Here is a 7,986-nt window from a genome sequence, read left to right on the forward strand (position 1 = left end):
ATTCTTCTGCATGTGGCTGTCCAGTTTTCCCAACACCATTTGTTGAAGAGACTGTTTTTTTTTCCATTGAATATTCTTTCTTGTTTTGTCAAAGATTAGTTGACCATAGAGTAGAGGGTCCATTTCTGGGTTCTCTATTCTGTTCCATTGATCTATGTATCTGTTTTTGTGCCAGTACCATAATGTCTTGATGATTACAGCTTTGTAATACAGCTTGAAGTCTGGAAGTGTGATGACTCCAGCTTTGGTTTTCTTTTTCAATATTCCTTTGGCTATTCGGGGTCTTCTTTGGTTCCATGAAAACTTCAGGATTATTTGTTCCAGCTCTGTGAAAAATGTTGATGGTATTTTGATAGAGATTGAATTGAATGTGTAGATTGGTTTTATTTTAAAAATATTTGTTCTTCCTATCCATGAACATGGAACGTTTTTCCATTTCTTTGTGTCTTCCTCCATTTCTTTCATTAGTGTTCTGTAGTTTCTAGAGTACAGAAATCTCTTTGGTTAGGTTTATTCCTAGGTATCTTATGGTTTTTGATATAGTTTAAATGGGATCATTTCCTTGATTTCTCTTTCTGCTGCTTCATTGTTAGTATATAGAAATGCAACAGACTTTTGTGCGTTGATTTTATATCCTGTGACTTTGCTGAATTTCTTTATCAGTTCTAGAAATTTTTGGGTAGAGTCTTTGGATTTTCTACATACAGTATCATGTCATCTGCGAAGAGTGAGAGTCTGACTTCTTTGCCGATTTGGATGCCTTTTCTATTTGTTGTCTGATTGCTGAGTCTAGGACTTCCCGTACTGTATTGCACAACAGTGGTGAGAGTGGACATCCCTGTTGTGTTCCTCATCTTAGGGGAAAAGCTCTCAGTTTTTCACCATGGAGGATGATACTCGCTGTGGGTCTTTTGTATATGGCTTTTATGATATTGAGACATGTCCCCTCTATCTCTACACTTTGGGGAGTTTTATCAAGAAAGGATGATGTATTTTGTCAAAAAATATTTTTCTTTTTTTTTTTTTGCATCAGTTGAGAGGATCATATGAATCTCGTCCTTTCTTTTATTAATGTGATGTATCACAGTAGTTGATTTGCTGATGTTGAACCACCCCTGCAGCCCCAGAATAAATTCCACTTGGTTGTGGTGAATTTAATATAGTGTTTTAATTTACTGTATTAACTAGTATCTTGCTGAGAATTTTTGCATCCATGTTCACCAGGGATGTTGGTTTGTAAATTCTCCTTTTTGATGGGGTCTTTGGTTTTGGGATCAAGGTAATGCTGGTCTCAGAGAATGAGTTAGGGAGTTTTCCTTCCATTTCTGTTTCTTGAAACAGTTTCAGAAGAATAGGTATTAATTCTCTTTAAATGTTTGGTAGAATTCCCCTGCTAAGCCATACAGCCCTGGACTCTTGTTAGTTGGGAGATTTTGATTACTGCTTCAATTTCTTTGCTGGTTATGGTTCTGTTTAGGTTTTCTATTTCTTCCTGTTTCACTTTTGGTTGTTCATTTGTTTCTAGGAATGCATCCAGTTCTTCCAGATTGCCTAATTTTTTGGCATATAATTGCTCATAATATTCTCTTATAATTTTATGTCTGTGGTGTTGGATGTGATTCTCCTCTTTCATTCATGAGTTCATTTATTTGTGTCCTTCCTTTTTTCTCTTTGTAAGTCTGGCTAGAGGTTTATCTATCTTGTTAGTTGTTTCATAGAACCAGTTCCTAATTTCATTGCTCTGTTCTACTTTTTTTTTTTTTTTTGGTTTCTGTGTCATTGATTTTTGATCTGATCTATTTTTTATCTTCTCCTGTTGGAATTAGGCTTTATTTGCTTTTCATTTTCCAACTTCTTTAGGTGTAAGGTTAGATTGTATATTTGAGACTTTCCTCGTTTCTTGAGAAAGGCCTGTATTGCTATATACTTCCCTCTTAGAACCGGCTTTGCTACATCCCAAAGGGTTGGAACTGTTGTGTTTCCATTTTCATTTACTTCTATGTATTTTTAAAATTCTTCTTTAATTTCCTTGTTGACCCATTCAATTCTTTAGTAGGATGTTTTTTAACCTCCATGTATTTGTGGTCCTTCCAAATTTCTTCTTGTGGTTGACTTCCAGTTTCAGAGCATTGTGGTCTGAAAGTGTCCAGGGTATGATCTCAGTCTTTTTGTACCAGTTAAGTCCTGATTTGTGACTCAGGATATGATCTGTTCTGGAGAATGTTCCATGTGCAATTGAGAAGAATGTGTATTCTGCTTTAGGATGAAATGCTCTGAATATATCTGTGAAGTCCATCTGGCCCATTGTGTCATTCAAAGCCCTTGTTTCCTTGTTGATCTTCTGCTTAGAAGATCTGTTCATTGCTGTGAATGGGATATTAAAGTCTTCTACTATTATTATATCGTAAACAATGAATTTCTTTAATTTTGTTATTAATTGGTTTATATATTTGGCTACCCCAAGTTAGGGGCATAAATATTTACAGTTAGATTTTCTTGTTGGATAGACCCCTTTGTTATAATGTAGTGTCCTTCTTCATCTGTTATTACAGTCTTTGGGTTAAAATCTAGTTTGTCTGATATAAGGTTGGCTAATCCAGCTTTCTTTTGATGTCCATTAGCATGGTAAATGTTTCTCCACTCCTTCACTTTCAATCTGTAGGTGTTGTTGGGTCTAAAATGAGTCTCATAAACAGTATATCAGTGGGTCTTGGGTTTTTTTTTTTAATCCATTCTGATACCTTATGTCTTTTGATTGGACATTTAGGCCATGTCACCTCTCCCAAATGCACTCCAAGCAGGGGAACTACTTCTCCCTGTGTGACCCTGGGGATCCTTAGGCTGCGTGCTGGTGGGTCTCAACTTTGCTCCCCCAATCAGGGCACCATTCAGTTCCCCAAGCATGAACCTGGCTATGTCGCAATCCTCTGATACCTTAGAATCTGCCCTCTGCTATCTACAGAAAACTGGTGGTAACTCTCAGAATCTGCCCTCTGCTATCTACAGAAAACTGGTGGTAACTCTCTCCTTTCCCCCCCATCAGTGGTTTTGAGCAATAGTTTTCTTGTGCAGCTCCCTGTGCTTGTTTTCACTTTTTTCTCTTTTTCTCTTTTTTTCCCCATGCTTTTTCTGTCTCTTTGCTACTCCCTCTTCAGTCAGGGCTCCTCCCTGGGGAGCATCTACCGCTCTTTTCTCCCAGGGTCTCTGCAGTTCCTACCTTCCATGGGTCATTTTTCTGGTTTGTAGATGTAGAGCTTTGTTCTTTGATACTTCTGATTGATTTTGTAGGTATTCAGAATGGTCCCATCTTTATCTAGCTGTGTTCAACTGAGGAGACAGGCTTAGGGTCGCCCTACTTCTCTGCCATTTACCCTTCCTCTGTGTTTTGTCCTGTCTTAAAGTTTGCTGATTCTTCTGCTAGCTCAAATTTTTTGTCTATGTAACAGCTGCTTCATTTTAGTTTTTGTACTATTCACCTCTTAAACTTCTATTTGATTGTATTGTTTTCTGTTTTTTTTTTTTCCTTGTTAAATGATTGATATGTCTTTATATTCTCTATCTGGTGAGGCATTTTCATAATGATAAAGTATTTTAGACATAATTTCCTTATTTTGAATTTTGAGCTTATTTGTAACAGTTGACTTAAAGTCTTTGTCTGCTGAATCAAACTTCTGGGCTCCCTCAGGTACATTTTCTCTTGATTGCTTTTTCCCTGTCATATTTTCCTATTTTTTCATGTATCTTTCAGTTTTTTTGTGAAGACTAAACATTTTAAATAATATAATGTAACAACTCTGGGCATTAAGTTCCCTTACTCCCTCCCCAGAGGTTTGTTGTTATTGTTGTTGCAACTTGCTTTGTTTAATGCCCTTTCTCGGCTAATTTTGTAAAGTTCGTATTTTCTGTTGTGTGTAGCTACAAAAAGACACTATATGGTTAGTTTAGTTGTCTGAATGGAACAGAGATTTCTGTTCCCTCTCTCCCTGTCTCTCTGTCAAATAAATACATAAAATCTTTTTAAAAAAAAAAACAAAAGAACAGATTTCTTTAAGTGCCTTGAGTCAGTAAGTCTTTCATCCTTTACCAAGGGATTCTGTGTTTTTTGGAGGCATGCCTTCTGTCCTCTGGCAGTTTATAATTAACTTGACCATTACTTTCTCCTTGTACAGGGCCTCAAGGTTTTCCAGAGTTGAGGGATTTGGGCCTTCTTAGTTTTTTTCCTCAGCACGCACAGTTCTGTTCATACAAATAGCATTCAAGATCCCAAAGAATATGTCAGTTCACCTGTAAAATGAGGAAACAGAGGAATATGTTCCTCTTGTCCAGAGACAAGAGGACAGGGCGAAGTCATTTTCTCCTGTCACCCACCAGCTTGATCCACATCAGTGAGCTAAAGAGTGCCAAGTGGAAAACAAAGCCCTACACCAATAGTAGCATTGACTACCTATGGACAACATTTTCCAGATCTTCCTTCTTAGGTATTTTTGGCCAGTCTTGGTTCCTTAAACCACTATTGCTGGTTCAGATATCTGCAATAATAATTTGCTTAGTAATAATTTATAATTAATAATTCATTGCTGCTGATTGTTTTAAAGAAATGGCCTGGGGATAGGGCTTTCCCACCGAAGAACTGCTGAATCAAATTATAAGTCCCATGAATAAGTTTTTTCCCAAAAGCTACCAGGCAGGTCAGATAGTGATAGTACTCTGGGGATAGGGCCTTGTGAGGAGCTCTAAGCCTAGTTTCCTCTCTCCTGTGACTGCTAGGCTGCTGGTTTGCACAGCTACTCTGGTTATGAAATTACTGTTTTATTGAGGCTGCCATGGAGCTACTGTTTTATTGAGGCTGCCATGCAGCTCCCTCTCCCACTCCCCCTGCTTGTGTTCCTTCTCTCGCTGTGTGGCAGCCTAGGCATGAGTCTAGGGCAAGTTAAAACACCACAAAGTTTACTGTTCTTGTTGAGATTCAGCTGTTTTCTTGGGTAAATGCTATTCAAATTGTTAAGAGCTTATAGTTAAGCTCTGAAAAATTAGATTTTGACTATTTTTGCCACTCTTCTTGTTCCTTTTATGGAGGAGTGGGTTATTAGAGGTCCTTACTCCTTATTCTGCAAGTTTGACCATCACATTTTTTAATTTAGTCATTCTGGTAAGTGTGTGCTGATAACTAATCCTGATTTTAATTTATATTTCCATGATGGCTAATGATGTTGAACATGTCTTTGTGTACTTATTTGCCATCCATCCTTTTTGGTGAACTATCCATTCATGTCTTTTACCCTTTTTTTTTTTTCCATAAAGATTTTATTTATTTATTCGAGAGAGAGGGAATGAGACAGAGAGAGAGAGAGCACATGAGAGTGGGGGAGGGTCAGAGGGAGAAGCAGACTCCCTGCTGAGCAGGGAGCCTGATGTGGGACTCGATCCTGGGACCCTAGGATCATGACCTGAGCCGAAGGCAGTCGCTTAACCAACTGAGCCACCCAGGCGCCCCTTTTACCCATTTTTTTAAAATAGATGTTTAATTGGCAATATAACATTCTGGTTTTAGGTTTTATAAACTAGGTTTTATAAACATTATGGTTTGTTATTTGTGTACACTGCAAAATGATCACCACAGTAAGTCAGTTATCATCCATCACCACAAAAAGTTACCAAAACGTTTTTTTCTTGTGATTAAGATTCTCTTGGCAACTTTCAAATGTGCAGTACAATATTATTGACTACGGTCACTATGCTGTACATTACATTTCCATGACTTATTTACTTTATAACTGGAAGTCTATAGTTCTTGACCCCCTTCACCAATTTCACCCACCCTCAACCCTCTCCCCTTGTAACCACCATTCTACTCTCTCTGAGTTTTTTGTTTTGTTTTGCTCATTTGTTTTAAAGATTCTGCATATAAGTGAGATCATACAGTGTTTGTTTTTGTCTTTGTCTCACTTATTTCATTTAGCATAAAATCATCAGGATCCATTCATATTATCATGCTTGGTGAGATTTCTGTCTTTTTATGACCATTATTCCATGGTGTGTGTGTATGTGTATGATACATATCCTCCATCCTTGTTTCTTCAGGTAGGCATGTATCCTGTCAACTTCCCTTTTAGAACTGCTTTTGCTGCATCCTGCCTTTAGTATGTAGTATTTCCATTTTCATTTGTCTCAAGTTATTTCTGATTTCACATTTGATTTCATTTACCTATTGGTTGTTCAGTGGCCTGTTTAAGCTCTATTTTTGTGAGTTTTCCAGTTTTCTTGTATTTGATTTCTGTTTTCTGTAAGAGGGCTCATACCATTTTGGTTGAAAAAGATGCTTGACATTTTAATCTTTCTAAATTTACTGCACCTTATTTTGTGTTCTGACATACGCTCTATCCTGGAGAATGTTGCAAATACACTGGAAAAGAATGTGTATTCTTTTGCTTTGGGCTGGAATGTTCTGTATTTATCCAGTAAGTCTGCCTGGTTGATTGTATCATTTAGGGCTCATGTTTCCTGTTGATTTTCTATCTGGGTGATCTATCCATTGATTTAAGTGGAGTATGAAAGTCCCCTACTATTATTCTATTGCTGGCAATTTCTTTTTAGATTTGTTAATATTTGCTTTTATAATTGGATGGTCTTTTGTTGGGTGTGTAATAAGTATTTAGAAATGTTATATCCTCTTCTTGGATTGACACCTTTATCATTATGTAATACCCTTTTTTTGTCCTTTATTACATTTTTTAGAGTCTGTTTTGTTTCTTATAACTATAGCCATCCCAGCTTTCTTTTGGTTTCCAGTACATCGAACATCTTTTTCTATCCATTCACTTTCAGTCTGTGTACCTCCTCACATCTCAGGTGAGTCTTTTGTAGGTAGTATAGTTTTTTTTTTTCTTCCTTAAATCAATTCAGCCATTCTGTGTCTTGATTGGAGAATTTAGTCCACATGCATTTAAAGTAATTGATAGTTATGTATTTGCTGCCGTTTTGTTGAATTGTTTTCTGGCTGTTTTGTAGTTCCTCTCTGTTCCTTTTCTCTTCTCTTTCTCTCTTCCCTTGTGGTTTGATGACTTTGTTTAGTGTTATGCTTAGTTTTCTTTCTCATTATCTACTGTAGGTTTTTGGTTTTGGCTCACATATAATAGTCTGCACATACAACAATGTACCTACAGTTGATAATAGCCTGAGTTTGAATGTGTTTTAAAACTACATTTTTATTCCTTACACTCTCCAACCCCCCAGTTTAATTTTTTTGATGCCACATTTTACATATTTTTATTTTGTTTTTGCCTTATCTGTTTTAGTGGTCTTGTCTACTTTCATCTTTTGACCTTCACACTAATTTTATAAGTGATCAATCCACTGCCTTTATTACATATTTACCTTTCCCAGTGGGATTTATATTTTTATGTTTTCTTGTTACTAATTAGTGCCTTTTTTCAGCTTGAAGAAGTCTCTTAATACTTCTTCTGTTGCTGGTTTCGTGGTGATCAACTCCTTTAATTTTTTTTTCTTCCTAGAAAACTACTTTCTCTCTCCTACAGTTCTGAATGATAATCTTGCCAGGTATAGTATTGGTTGTAAGTTGCTTTTTCTTCCTAGTTCTTTGTGCCACTCCCTTCTTTCCTGGCTGAAAAATATGCTGATAGTCTTATGGGGGTTTCCTTTGTACATAAAAAGTTGTTTTTTTCTTGCTGCTTTTAAGATTCTCTCATTGTCTTTAACTTTTGGCATTTTGTTTATAATGTGTATTGTTGCAGTTCTTTTGGTTCATCTTTTTTTTGAATTCTCTGGGCTTCCTGGATCTGGATGTCTTTCTTTACCAAAGCTAGGGATGTGTTCAGCCATTATTTCTTCAGATAAGTTTTTTGACTCCTCTCTCTCTCTCTCTCTCCTCCTTCTGGGACCCTTATAATGCAAATGTTATACCACTTGATGTTGTCTTGTAAGTAAGCTATCTTCACTTTTTTCATTTTTTTTTTCCTTCTGTGATTG

Source organism: Leptonychotes weddellii, chromosome 4 (genome assembly GCF_054177405.1).
Source record: "Leptonychotes weddellii isolate Sample4059 chromosome 4, ASM5417740v2, whole genome shotgun sequence".
Lineage (NCBI taxonomy): Eukaryota > Metazoa > Chordata > Mammalia > Carnivora > Phocidae > Leptonychotes > Leptonychotes weddellii.